We start from the raw sequence: 14,905 nt of genomic DNA on the forward strand, positions 1-14,905 counted from the left end.
CTAATGGCGTGGTTTTGACTAATAGCCTGGTGGGGAGCCAGGGAAGTACTGGATTTTGTGGGAGAACAGGGCTCTGAGCAGGAATGCTCCCAGCTCCCACCCCCAAGGTTAAAATCCTGTAAATAAAAACCTCTTTTCCTCAACACTGATTGTTGGGTCATGCATCAAGGTGCCATGTGCACAAGCCCCAGTTTGCTTGGTTACACAGTGTTATTGTGGTTTTAATTTCCCTTGTAGTTAATGATGGACTTTTTTAATGTGCTTATTTGCCACCTGTATATTGTGGTGTATGTCTGTTTATGCCTGTTGCCCATTTTCTACTGTTTCTTATGATTGAGTTCAGCTCTCCATTTTTATAATATGGGTGTATGGGAGATTTCAATGTGGCAGCCAGCAGCATTTCCAAAATGAGGCCACTAATCCTGTTAGTTTTGCTCATTCCCTGGATCTCTTAGCCAAGGATTAGCAAGGGGTCAGGGGCAGGCACTTGCATTTGAATCCTGATTTTCTGCTCTGAATGGGGTGGGGGAGCCTTCCCTATGCATTTACAGGGCTAAGAAACAGGGATGAACCTCTTTCCTCCAACCTGCTATTAGAGTGGGTGTGGTGGGGGGATGATGAGGGAAGAGAGAAATTAAATTTCAGTGACTGCCTCCTTAGTTTCCTTCTGTGACCACAAGACCAAGTAAGTCTTAAACCTCTCAAACTCCGCTTCTCAAACTCCAATGTGCATTTGAATCACCTGGAGAGTTTAAACTGCAGCTTCTTATTCATTGAGTCTGAGATGAGTCCAGAGATTTTGCAGTCTCACCAGCTCCAGGTGATATTATGTACCTTGTTCCCCATTCCTGGCCCACAGTGAGAATAAGGGCCGAAAGACCACTAAAATCATTAAGCTCTTCCTGCTCACAGAGGGGGAAGCTAAAACCCAGGTAAGTTAACAAGTTAGCCAAAGTCACCCACAATGACCACAACCAGCTACCCTTTCACCCCCATTACCATCTTCACTGGCAGCACCCCATAAACCCCATTACCTACTTAGAGAAAGTAAAATTCCTCTCAAAAAGTAGCCAAGAAATCTTGTGCTAAGAGATGCATTTAAGTTAATGAGTTAATGCAATTTCCTCCAAGGAATGTCTGCAGTTTGGGGCTTGTCTTAAATAATTTTGTGTCCAATAAACAGATTGTAGACTGTACCAATATAACTAAGCACCTATTCCATAAATCCAATTTCATCAGACTAGTACACTAAAAACTTTCAGGGTATATGTGAGAGTGATATGCTATTGATCTGGATACCAGCTGTTAGGGACTGAATTATGTCCTCCCAAAATTTATATGTCAAAGGCCTAACCCCCAGCACTTCAGAATGTGGCCTTTCAAGAGTTAAAATAATGTTGTTAGGGTGGGTCCTAATCCAATATGTCTAGTGACCTCATAAGAAGACAAAGATCAGGCATAGACACACAAGAGAAGATGATGTAAAGACATAGGAAGAAGACAGCCACTGACAAGCCAAGGAGAGAGACCTCAGGAGAAACCAAACCTACTAACACCTTGATCTTGGACTTCCAGCCACCAAAACTGTGAGAAAATAAACTTCCGTTGTTTATCCATCTAGTCTGTGGTACTTTGTTATCACAGCTCTAGTAAACTAATTCACCAGCTAGCTATTAGGATGGGGATAGGGAGTAGCAAAAATTCCTTGCCATATTATGCAGTAAAGTGTGTTAGAGGGTGGCCATCTTTCAGCAGCAGCCTGGCGGGTCCTGGTTTCTGAGAAGATGAGGGCAAGACAAAGTAGAATACCTATTCTCCAAATTGTACACACTGGCCCAGTGAAAGAACTTTAAAAAAAATTTTATTGATTTTAGAAAGAGAGGGAGAAACATCAATTTGTTGTTCCACTAATATATACATTCATTGGTTGATTCTTGTATGTGCCCTGATTAGGGATTGAACCCAAAACGTGGATGTATCAGGATGACACTCTAACCAACTGAGCTGCCTGGCCAGGGCAAGAGATCTTTTAATGCTTCTTCTTACCAATCTCTATCAAAAAGAAGAGAAAAAATTAATAATATTATTCACAATAGCCAAAAGGTAGAAACAATCCAAACAACCATTGAAAAAATGGGTAGATAAATAAAATGTGATATATTGACACAATGCAATATTATTCAGTCTTAAAAAGGAATGAAATTCTGACACATGCTACAACATAGATCAACATTGAAACATTATGCTAAGTGAAATAAAACCATCACAGAAGGACAAATATTGTATAATTTCACTAATATGCTGTACCTAGAGTGCTTAAGTTCATTGAGACAGAAAGTAGAATAGATCTTAACAGGAGTGGGAGTTACTGTTTAGTGGGCATAGAGTTCGTATTTGGGATGATGGAAAAGTTCTGGGTATAGTTAGTGGTGATGGTTACACAATATTAGGAATGTATTTAATGCCACTAAATTGCAAACATAAAAAGAATAATTATTATATTGTATATTCTACCACAATTATACAAATCTGGCATAAATCTAATTTTTTTAATTACAAAAAGAAGAGAAAAAAATGCCTTTGAGTAATTGTGCACAGACAGTTTCAGCCTCTTAGCTGGGCAAAAGGTCTTGCTAGGAAAGAAGGAATTTTGGATTTGGGGGGAGTGGTGAGTTCAGGCCCTGGTGGGGTCTCTAAAAGTGGAGATGTACAAGAGAATTTGAAAGTCCATGACAGACTTCACCTCTCCTGAATTTTTTGCCCCAACAGGCTGCTTTCTCATCCCTCACTGATATTGACTTGATTTTTCCCGTAATTATTTGTGTCTCTGTTTAACATTTGAGACTTCAGACACCCATGACTCTCTTACTTTATTTCTGTTTACTTACTAAAAAGTAGAATGCTCTAAAAGGTAAAATCATGATTTTCATACAAATATAAAGTGCTTGCATGTGAAAGATTTTATTTAACTCATTAATTAATGAGAGAACCAGTAAGATGTTCAAATCAAGTCAAATGAGATTTAGACATAGAGAGATTTGTATTCTCTACTGGACAAAATTCTTTTGCATTCCTATGAGCAAGACTCATTGACATTGTTAGAGACAGAAAATGTTTGCATGACTGTCCATTTTCTACAAGTTTACTTCTGTCTCTACTTCTATCTAAACTAGTCCAATCAAACACAATCAAATGTGCACACATCCTTACAGAATCTGGTAGTCCTGGACATCCAACTTTGTGATTTAGGGAGGAATGGGAAGGAACCTATCACTAAATTTCTGACTGTACCTGAACTCAAATCCCTATGGGTCTGGTCTAGTCTGTCTTTCCTGGGCTGAGCTGAAGTCATTTTATTAGCTGACCTCTTCCCAAGGCCATGTAGGCCCGCCCCACTTAATCCACATCTACCTCCCTGAAGACCCTCAATTATTTGGTGCCTGAAAGGAACAAAGACCTCTACCAATAGTCCAGCATTTTCTTCCTCAGTATTTGCCACTTTGTCTTATTTAATCAAGTGTTGCCAAACCCTGAACATGGTCCCAGCTCGGATCACCCAAAGTTGTCCCTTAAGCTCTGCATCGGCTGTCTCAATTCCAAGTTGGGAAAATCAGCATCTATTCCTTTAGTACAACCCTTCCTCATGCCTCCTTATTTTAGTGATCATTTTATGGCATAAGCAGATAACAGCTCACAATGGGGCAGAAAAAAGATTTAGCAAAATAAACATTCTTAACATTCTTAACAATATTTGAAACATTTATTCAATTTGAGTTCCAATTATATGTTAAGCTTTATGGTGAGAGCTAACATAGGTTTTTTTTTAAAGAAAGTCCAGTCTTTACAATCTAATGTGAGTAATAGCCAGGAAAGTAGATAATAAACAAATTTATGATCTGAGAAATGTCATAACTATGCATCTTTTAAAGGCTTGAGGCTTTGTCGGGATTCTCTATTGCTATAGCTTTTCAAGAGCATACCCTGTCATTACCCCAAGTACTTCTTTTTGTACACAATTATTTGTTAGGATAATTCATCACCCCATAGACAAGGTTTCCCCAGTCTCAGCTTGGAATATTTTTATTCATAGGCGTATCAATGAACATACTTTTGGAAAAATCTGGGTTTGGTTGGGAAAGAGAAAGGGGTAAAGGGCAGATGTTATGGGTTAATTGTGTCCTCAGAATGTGAACTTTTCTGAAAACAGGGTCATTGCAGATGTAATTAGTTAAAATGAGGTTATACTGAAGTAGAGTAGGCCCTAATCCAATGACTGGTACCTTGTAAGAAGGGGAGAATGCCATGTGAAGATAGAGACATATATGTGATGAATAAAGCAGAGATTGGAGTGGTGCAGCTACAAGATAAGGAACATCAGGGATGGGTAGAACACTAGGAGAAGCTAAGGAGAGGCAAGGAAGGAAGCTCTGTGAGCAAGGAAGCTCATGGAGTTGGACAGAAACTCTGTGAGTGGGGCCTGGCTATCTGAGTTTTAACAAACCAGTTGAAGTGATTCTGATGTCTACTAATGTTTTAGAGGTAGTATGACCCTTGACTGACCCTTGACCCCCGCTGACCCTTGATTTCAGACTTCTAGCATCCCAAACTGTGAGAGAACAAGTTTCTGTTGTTTTAAGCCACCCACTTGTAGTAATTTGTTACTGCAGTCCTAGAAAACTCATAGCAGGCAACCGATAATGTCCCGAATTTGGTAAATAATGAAATGTGCTCTAAAATGGGTACAGAATTGCAATAAAAGTAGAAAAGCTCTAGAACCTTCCCCAGCCCTAATTTGCCTCTAACTTAGATGTTGGCCAAATAATAGCTTTTGTAAGTTGGTGACTCCCTTAACCACCTTTCAAAGTGATATTGATTATTTTTAGTTTGTTCTATTGAAATGTGGATTCAGACCATGAATGCCCTTATTGTACTGAATACCTTTTTAAAAAAGATTTTATTTATTTTAGAGTGAGGGTAAGGGAACGAGAAAGAGAAGGAGAGAAACAGCAATGTGTGCTTGCCTCTCACGTGGCCCCCACTGGGAACTTGGCCCACAATTCAAGCATGTGCCCTGACTGGGAATCAAACCAGCAACCCTTTGATTCACAGCCTTTGCTCAATCCACTGAGCTACACCAGCCAGGGCTGTACTTAATACCTTTGACCCAAGGTGGGTTTTGGCTGAGAGCACAGGATTCCGAGGGAAACAGACCCTGACTGGCCCATTAACCGATTCTGACTGTCCTTGTTAGGCCTGGGCATTGGGTAGTGTGATGACAGCTTTAACAAAGGGGACTCACCCATGCTACCTGCAACTTTTGACAATGGGGTATGCCCAGAAAACAGGAGTAATGATAATAATTATTATTTTTGTACTTTTCAAGGAATAGGAAGCAGCAAATCTGCTATTCTTTGGAAATCATCTCAACATCTAGGCTGTATGGAGTCTTGGAATGTTCTCTACAACAAGCAGTAGGGGGTTCCCTGCAACAATCCCCAGCCACTCCAGCAATCCAACATCAGTGTCCTTTGCTACTGGCTCTAGGAACTCCACTACAAATGGCAGAGCTTTGCTAGGTCTCTGCTTCTTCTATTACTATTTCTGCTTCTCCTCAATGCTTCTGCTTACCCTCTAGGTCTGATTGCCTTGAGGAATCTGCATATTGGCTTCTCTTATTTTCTTTCAATTATGGCTGCCAATACCAAATTCCTCTTTGTCTCACTTTAAAAAGAGCCCTCAGAAGTCTGACTGGATCTCAGTTTGACTGCTTTAGTATGGAGCTCCCAGTTTGGGTACAGTCTTGCCATGGCCAGTACAGAGGTGACCGTTCTTGCGGAAGCACCGGTCACTGGTTGGTCCACTGTGTACTGAATACCTGAGGAATTAGGACTCTTGATTTCTTGAGCAAAAAACCCAACTTAAACTATATATACACATACATATAGACACAAAAAACCTGGAAAGCCCAATGAATGGCTCTGTTTGATCTAGGGGTTCACACAATATCATTTTGGTTTTCTCTGTTTCTCATCTCTGCTTTTCTCTATTACCTCAGGCAATCTCTCTCCCCAAAGCAGTCTAGATGGTAATACTACCAACAGGCTTCTAGTGTGCTTACTGCTTTTGATATCAGAAGAGACTCCTTACCATGCATGTTCATCCCCCCAAAATGGACTCTCATTGCCTGATTGGCTCACGTGCCTTGCCTGGATCAGTAGTGGGGTCAGAGAAGGTGGCCATGTGAATGACAGCCCCACCAACTCCCAGAAGGGCATTCCCCAAAGGAAAGATGCTGGGCAGATCCACAGATGTCCACCTCACCCTGCTGCATGGTACCACAATCCTCACTACCCTGAGAATTGTTACAGGAGAGGACACTAAGGCTCAGAGAGTTTAAATTACTTGGAAAAGCCCCCAAACCTGCAAGAGGCAAGCCTTACTTAGCAACCTGGTCTGTCTATGTTATAGTCGGGGCTCTTTTCATATGTCACACATGCTATGCCACGACACTGCCATTTAATCATACTGCTCTTGTTTCAAACCCACTGTAGTACAAAAGAAAGCTCATAATTTTTCCTAAAATCATGTCTAAAGTTTGAAGTCTCCAAAAGTTATTGCCATTTTCTTAGTCTTCCAGGTGTGAAAATTCGCCATCTTCCACTGATTCAGCCTTTTCTTTCATCCTCATGTCCAATCTTTTGTCAGTCTCTTCCCTCTTCTTCCTGTTTCTTTTGTATCTCTTGTCTGCTCACCTGTTCCTGCAATGATCACCTGACATCTGAACAACTATACTGTTTCCTACCTTAGTTTACCCTGTATATAACCACACACTAAACTCTCTCAAATACAGGATTCCTTTTTTAAAAAATTAAATTTGTTGGGGTAACATTGTTTAATAACATTATATAAATTTCAGGTGTACAGTTTTATAATACAATATCTGTATATGTCATTTTGTGCTCACTACCCAAAGTCCAGTCTCCTTTCATCACCATATATTTGATCACCTTTATCCTCTTCATCCTTCCTCCACCCCTCTGCTTCTGATAATCACCATTCTGTTATCTGTGTCTATAAATTTTTCTGTCTTGCTTGCTTGTTGCGTTTTGTTTTATGCAGGATTTGTTTTTTTTTAAGTCATGATCCTTTCTGCTTAAAAGTGTTTATCAATTTGTATTACTACAATAATGTAGCATAGAAGAGCACCTTAAAAATCAGGGGCTTAAAACACAGCTATTTGTTATTAAGTGTTTTTGAGTCTGCTAAGGTTCGGCTGATCTGGGTTGGCTGGAGGTTTTGCTCCTAGCTGAAGCAGCTTTGTGTTTCGCTATAGGTTTGTAGGGCAGCTCCACTCCATGGGACTCTCTTCCTCCTCACTATGGTGGGCTTTGCTTCTCTCATGGTGATGGCAAAAACATGTGAGGCCTCTCAAGGCCTAGAGCTGGAATTGACACACAGTCATCAGCCAAGCTCCAAGCTAAGGTAAAGGAAATATACTCTACAACACTGAGCCTATGTAAGGGTGAGGATAAAAAGACAGGGGAAGAATTGAGACAACAATAAATTCTACCATAATATAGTCAAGCCTCATCTCTACTGCCTGGATTTCAAAGCCTTCCATGGTCTGGTCTCACTCCATTCACCCAACCCAAGGCCCTCACATTAGGCTATTCATCTAGAATACAGTTCATGAACCTTGGGAATTTTATAGAAACTGAACAAGATCAGTAACTATAGTCCAACTGCAGACCATAATACCCTACCCCCTGCTTTTCCACCTCACAAAAAAAGAGAAAGGAATTTTATGGGTCCATTTGTTTTGGGTACTTTTTACAAAACAAACAAATATTAAACAAAATTTCCTTTAGGAAATATACTAATCCAGAGATCTTGTTATGATTTTAAAACAGTTTTGGGGGTGGGGGTGGGTAGGGGAATAAAACCCTGTTTCTTGGGGAAAAAATCTCAATGAACTATTTTCTCAGTAAACAGTGGCAACTGTTTATTTTTGTTGGATTGACTTGAATCTTTTCCTACTTTCTTTTTGTGGATTGAGAGGTTGACTACAGAAGTAAGAAAGAGATAGTTTTTTAATTTTGTGTGTGTGTAGTTCCTCTGGCTGGAAAATAAAAGTTCTGTATTCAGTGTACTTCAAAGGCATAAAAATTTAGATAAAGTACATCAGGTTGTTCTGGATTTTAGTCTTTTTTTTTTTTTTAAAGATTTTATTTATTTATTTTTAGGGAGGGAAGGGAGCGGGGGGGAGAGAGAGAGAGGGAGAGAGAGGGAGAGAGAGAGATACATCAATGTGTGGTTGCTGGGGGTCATGGCCTGCAACCCAGGAATGTACCCTGGCTGGGAATCGAACCTGGGACACTTTGATTCCCAGCCCGCGCTCAATCCACTGAGCTACGCCAGCCAGGGCTTGGATTTTAGTCTATTTTTAACTTCCTCATATTTCACATTTTTTTGGCCACATGTTAAAAGAATGCTTTTGAAAAGTATAATGATTTGATCCTTGCAGTGGTTGTAACAAAAACCCTTCAGTCAATAAGTTAAATTTAAAGGATTTTAAAAAGAAGTAAAAGAAGCAACAAAAACTAGATTTTGCAAAAGTTAGATTTTGCACAGGACTACATGACAGTAGGAGAATTTCTCAGCTATATCCCTCTAAAAAATTTATGTGTGAAAAGATTTTTCAAAGTTTACCAGAGTAAAAATCTTTGAATTAGAAGAAACTGAATGCCTAATACTCTTAACTCATTTTCACAGCTTACCTAGGGACTCTTTGGATTTGTCTTTGGTCTTTACATATGTATTTCGTTTCTTTCTTTTTTTTTTTTTTTGGTCAACCAAAGTCTGAATATCTCCAAGTATACTGTAGTTTCATAATACAGTATTACATAAAGTACATGTTTTAGTGATTTACCTGAGAAGGAAAAGCAAGTTGCAAAACAGTATGTATATGTGATATTATTTTTGTGAGTTGTATATGTAACTCTGTGATATATTACATATATGTATAAATATATATGTATATCTATGTATCTATGGAGAGAGAAAAATACATACATACACATACCAAAAAACAGATACATATACACACCAGAAAAATGCATAAGAACATGTCTATGAGGAAGATATTAGAATATTAACAATTACCTTTGAGTGTTAACTTTCCCCCCGTGCTACTATTGATTTTCCATATACTTGGAAAAAAAAACTTTCCCCCCATGCTCCTATTGATTTTCCATATACTTGGAAAAAAAATTTGTCCATAATGAACATATATTATTACCTATGTAATATTAAGTGGGATTTTAAAAAGAGAGAGGTAGATAGTTAATGAACAGTTTGGCCTTTTCATCTGAAGAATTCTAAAACTCCTCTAATTTTCAGGAAACTAATGATAAAACCTCAGTAGGGGCCTTGTGTACGTGAACACTGGAAATTATATGGCTAGTTGTATTGTTTCATTAGGGAGAAAATTTGAAGGAAGAAAATTAGAGATGGGATGGGATGAATTAGGACCTGGCTGATCCTAAGGGGATCCCTGGTGTAGCACACAAAGTGCAGAGGTGCCCAGAGTTTCCTCTGAGTCTGGGCTTATGTATCAGAATTTCATCTGCATCTTACAGAGGGAAGTAGACATAAGACCAAGGGTCAGGCAGATCTTGCTAAGTAAGATATTAACTTATGCCTAGATATTTTTTCTTGTGCACTGATACTTCAAAAAATAATCACACTCATTGTGATATTGTAGGTAAGATTTAATACTGACAATATGCGTAGTTTTGGAATTTGGTAGATAGCATTTTAGTTACTTTCTTTTAATTGTTATTCTGTTACGGTTGTTGCTCTTCTTTCACCCTTGCCCTCCTATGGCTAGCCCTGCCCCCACTCCCACAGTCAATCCCCAAACCGCTGTCCATGTCCATGGGTCATTCACATGTTTTTTGACTCATCCTTTCCCTTCTTTCCACTATTATCCCTCTCCCTCTCCTCTCTGGCAGCTGTCGGTCTGTTCCATGTTTCCATGTCTCTGATTCTATTTGGCTCGTAAGTTTATTTTGTTCATTAGATTCCTCTTATGAATGAGATCATATGGTGTTTGTCTTTCACTGCCTGGCTTACTTCATTTAGCTTAATAGTCTCCAGTTCCAACCATGCTGTCACAAAAGCTAGGAATTTCTTCTTTCTTTCTGCTGCATAGTATTCCACTGTGTAAATGTATTGCAGTGTTGTTGTTTTTAATCCACTCATCTATAGCACTGCCATGAACATAAGGGTGCATAGGTTCTCTTGAATTGGTGTTTTGGGATTCTTAGGGTATATTCCCAGCAGTGGAATCACTGGGTCAAAAGGCAGTTGCATTTTTAATTTTTTGAGAAGGTTCCATATTCTTTTCCACAGTGGCTGCGCCAGTCTGCATTCCCAGCAACAGTGCTCTAGTGTTCCCTTTTCTTCACAACCTTGTCAGCACTTGATGGTTGATTGATTAATGATCTCCATTCTGACTGGTGTGAAGTGTTATCTCATTGTGATTTTAATTTGCATCTCTCTGATGGCTAGTGATACTGAGCATTTTTTCATATGTCTATGGGCCAATTGTATGTCCTCCTTGGAGAAATGTCTGTTCGCGTCCTTTGTCCATTTTTTAATTGGATCGTTTGTTTTCCTGGTGCTGAATTGTATGAGTTCTTTATATATTTTGGAGATCAAACCCTTGTCCAATGTATCATTGGCAAATATAAATTTTAATTTTTGTAAATTAAAAGGAATTATAGGTCTAACTTAAGCTAATCTTTATATGTGTTTCCAAATGTAGTCTACTAAAATTTAGATATCCCGAGAACATTTTACCAAAGAAATTATGGTAGTTTATGAACCAGGCAGTCCCACAACTGGTTTTAAGAATTTACTGTATATTAGCTACTATACTGTTCCCGGGGATACAAAGACAAAGAAAAAATGGACTTTGAGTTCAGGGAGTTTGGCTTATCACAGCAACAAGTTTACAATTTGCTCTGTCCTTTTATTTCAATAATTCTTAGAGCAAAAAACAAAAAGGAGGAAGAGTTACTAGAGATACTAATTCAAAGAGTTACTCTTTTGTAGATAGACCATTTTGCCATTGTGGACCAAGGCTGTTTATGTCATTGTGGGCAGGGGTGCAAATGTTTAGAAAACAGGGATTTAGTAACAGCTCAGAGCAATTAGATCACATAAAGTCGCAAAGGCCTAGTTTATCAGGATGAATCCACTTTTGGCTCCTGTTGCTAAAAGAAAAAAAAAAGTGATGCACATGTTACATATAAGCAAACCTGAGGGCATGCCATATATTATCAGCAATAAACAGATTTTATTCTTTGGTAAATGAGATTGCCAGGGCCCAGGGGATTTGTTGGTGTCTGGATAATCCTCAAACCATGTCTGCCCTGCAAGATAATAGGAAATTGTTAGCAGTAAGGCTGGTTAACAATTTTCTTGTATGGTGCATTAAAGAATATTCCACAAAACCCAGAGGGTCTTAACAAACCAGCTTTCATTATATGGTTTAACATTATATATCTTATCAAGTTTCACTTCCACAGAGGCTGTGGAGACTGTCAACTGTGCAAGTTGCTGGGACCTCACTCTGTGAAACATAAGCTGGGACTTCAGGCATTTTTAATCCAATATGGGATATGGACTAGGTACAGAATTCAGCAGCCACAAAGATGCCGAAATGTATATGGTATCCCACTCCCCTCACGCAAAGACGTGCAGTGGGGTGCTCTGGAGCAGGTCGAGTCAGGGACCCACAGTTTCATGAAGGTGAGATGTGTCTTCTCTTTTCTTCAGCTGACTGTTCATATGATTTTTTTTTTGTTCTCTGTTTTTCTTTTCTTGTTGTTCATATGATTTAAAGTTAGTATTTTGAGTAAGTGATATGTATACATGGTTCAAAAAAATTTAATTGCAACAGGGAAATAGTAAACATTTTTCCTTTCCTTTCTCCAGTTGCTCTGTTCCTACCTCTCCCAACAAGTGTTATTTTATCCTTCCAGAGTTTTTAAATAATCGACTATAAGAATATATAAAATATATTTTTATTTTACCCTTTTCTTACACAAAATGTAGAATATAATACAATTTTTCTGTGCCTTGTATTTTTCCCTAACAATGTATCTCCTTTTATACATTAAAAAACATTTTCTAAATTTGTATGTGGAAATTGTCTTTATTCTTTTTATAGTTGTATAGTATTCTGTTGTTTCATGTTGTTGTTTCATTATACTTAAAAAATTGCTCCCCTGTTGATGGGCAGTTAGATTTATTTTCCAATATTTTCCAATAATAAATACTGATGCAGTAATTAATCTTACACATTAGTTATTTCTTATGCTATTACTATTGACTTTTCATAGTGCTATCTGGTAATGACCAAGACACGGCCTCTCCTCTGGCTCTCTAAGTTAATAACCAAAATTTCTAATAAAGTATTGCAGTAGGGAAACATCCTCTTTTATTCACTCAACATGTGACCAGCCTAAGGATCATTTGTAAAGCCTGGCTATACCTCCTGTGCCTCCTCCACACACACCCTTATCCTTACATGTCACCTTCTTAATTTCCTCCTATCACAACTAACATCCTGGAGCAGCTTGCCTTTTTATCTTTATTTCATCGTTTGAAACTGCATCTGGACTGCTATTATTTATTTCTTCTGAGAGACAGGGCAAGTGTTGCTGAACGATTAATATAATATCAGGTATGGTAAGTGCTCTGCATCTCTATTTAATTGGTTCAGGGTGAAGAGTCCTTTTCAAATGGCATAAAGAGAAAGGGTTCCAATTCTTTCTTGAAAAATTACTGAAGTTGCTCTCCTTAAAAACTTTGATACTGAAGGAGGCTCTGGCCAAAGCAAAAGCTTGTTGATTCTGACACTGACAGAGACATCTGTGGTCATTTGAACTATATAGTGTCACCTTGGACTTACAAATGGCTTTAAAAGCTATCTCCTCCTCCTCCTTCTTCTCTTTTTCTTCTCCTCCTCCTCCTTCTTCTCTCACTTTTTGAGAGAGAGGGAAAGGGAGGGAGAAAGAAGGAAAAGGAACATCAATGTGAGAGAGAAACATCAATTGGTTTGAAAGGATGAGGAAAGAGAGGGAGAGAAACATTTATGTGAGAGAGAGACATTTATCTCATGTGTCCTTCCCAGGAATCAGCCAGTGACCTTTTCCTCTGTGGGACAATGCTTAACTGAGCCACACCAGTCAGGGCAAAAAGCACTCTTAAAAAGAGGTTTGTAATGGAGGTGCTCTTGGGAAGGTTTTCTTTTACAGGGGTATTTGTTGCTTATTGCTGCTATAATAAATTACTACAACCTTCATGGTATAAAATAACACAGCTTTATTATCTTAAAGTTCTGGAGGTCAGAAGTACGAAATTGCTTTCATGGGGATAAAGTCAGGTGTCTGTAGGGCTATGTTGGTTGGAAGCGAGAAGCCATTTTCTCTCCTTTTCTGGAGGCTACCAGCATTCCTGGCTCATGGCCTCTCATCACTTCAGCCTTTATTCCAAGTTCCATTTATTCTTCTGACTCTCATGCTCTTGTTTCCCTCCTTCAAACTCGTGACTGCATTGGGCCCATGCAAATAATTCAGGGTAATCCCCTGTCTCAAGATTTAATCACACCTACAGGTACCGTATTCACAAATTCAGACATTAGCACTGGAGACCTTGGGGTGCTGTTACATAAGTGGTTAAGAAGAAGCAGCTGGGAAACAAGATAATTATTAACATACAAAGTCAGTTAAAATAACGGGGAATTATGTAAGAATAACCTTGGCAGAGAACATCTGTGGTGTTCCAGGTGCTTGGGTTACATCAGTGAACAAAACAGGCAAAAATCCCTACCCTCGTGGGTCTTACATTCAACAAAAACACCACAAATAAGGCCATTATCTAGTATAATTTAGAAGAGGATAAGTGCTATGGAAAAAAAGAATGGACCAGGGGAAGGTATAGAAGGGTGGTAAGGGGGCTTGAGGAAACCCTCTGTCTGAGGACACTAGGGGGAGGTGTAGCACAGTTTTTGCAACTGAGATTGGCGAGGAATCTGTTACACAATCAGTATTAGGAAGCCTGAAGGAATTTTCAGGTCAGCTAGTCTAACTTCCTCAGTTGAGAGAAAAGCATGGTTCAGGGCCACAATGTGCCTGCTAGTTATTCTGAATTTGGCCTAAATTTGAGAGACAGTCTCTTCCTCTCCCCAAGAGGGCCAGACATGGTCGTCCAAGTTATCAAAGTCAGCTCCTGCTAGGAGTGGTTGGGAGGGTTTTGTATCAGAGCAGCAGGAGGGATGGATGATTTCAGAGGGTAGTTCTAGCTATGTTGCTGTTGAAAAATTATTCCACTTTCTACATGCAGCATTCTGAAGTCTTAAATCAGTGACTCTGGCCAGGCAGCCTTTGAGAACTTGGATGAAAATAACCTACCAGACACCAAAAGGAAGGAAAAAATGGATTATGATAAAGAGCCTTTGGTGTTTATAATGAAAGAATAATGCAGCTTTATTTTCCAAATTGTTAACTGCTTTGAATGTTTAGTTAAGTTATTTAAACTTTAAATTATTTAAAAAGTTACAGTAAACCATGGGTTGATGAGATTTTTTTTTTTATTTCAATCATTGTTCAAGTACAGTTTTCTTCCCCCTACTCCCGTTCCAGCCCCTCCACCCAACCCTCCCCCCTTCCCCCCATTACCCCCCACCCCTAGTTTTTGTCCATGTGTCCTCCAAATTTGTTCCTGTAATCCCTACCCATTCCCCCCTGAAATTCCCTCTTCTCTCCCTTCTGGCCACTGGGTTGATGAGATTTTTTACCCAATATCTGCTTGGATGTGACTATTTCCTAAAAGT

Source organism: Phyllostomus discolor, chromosome 11 (assembly GCF_004126475.2).
Source record: "Phyllostomus discolor isolate MPI-MPIP mPhyDis1 chromosome 11, mPhyDis1.pri.v3, whole genome shotgun sequence".
Lineage (NCBI taxonomy): Eukaryota > Metazoa > Chordata > Mammalia > Chiroptera > Phyllostomidae > Phyllostomus > Phyllostomus discolor.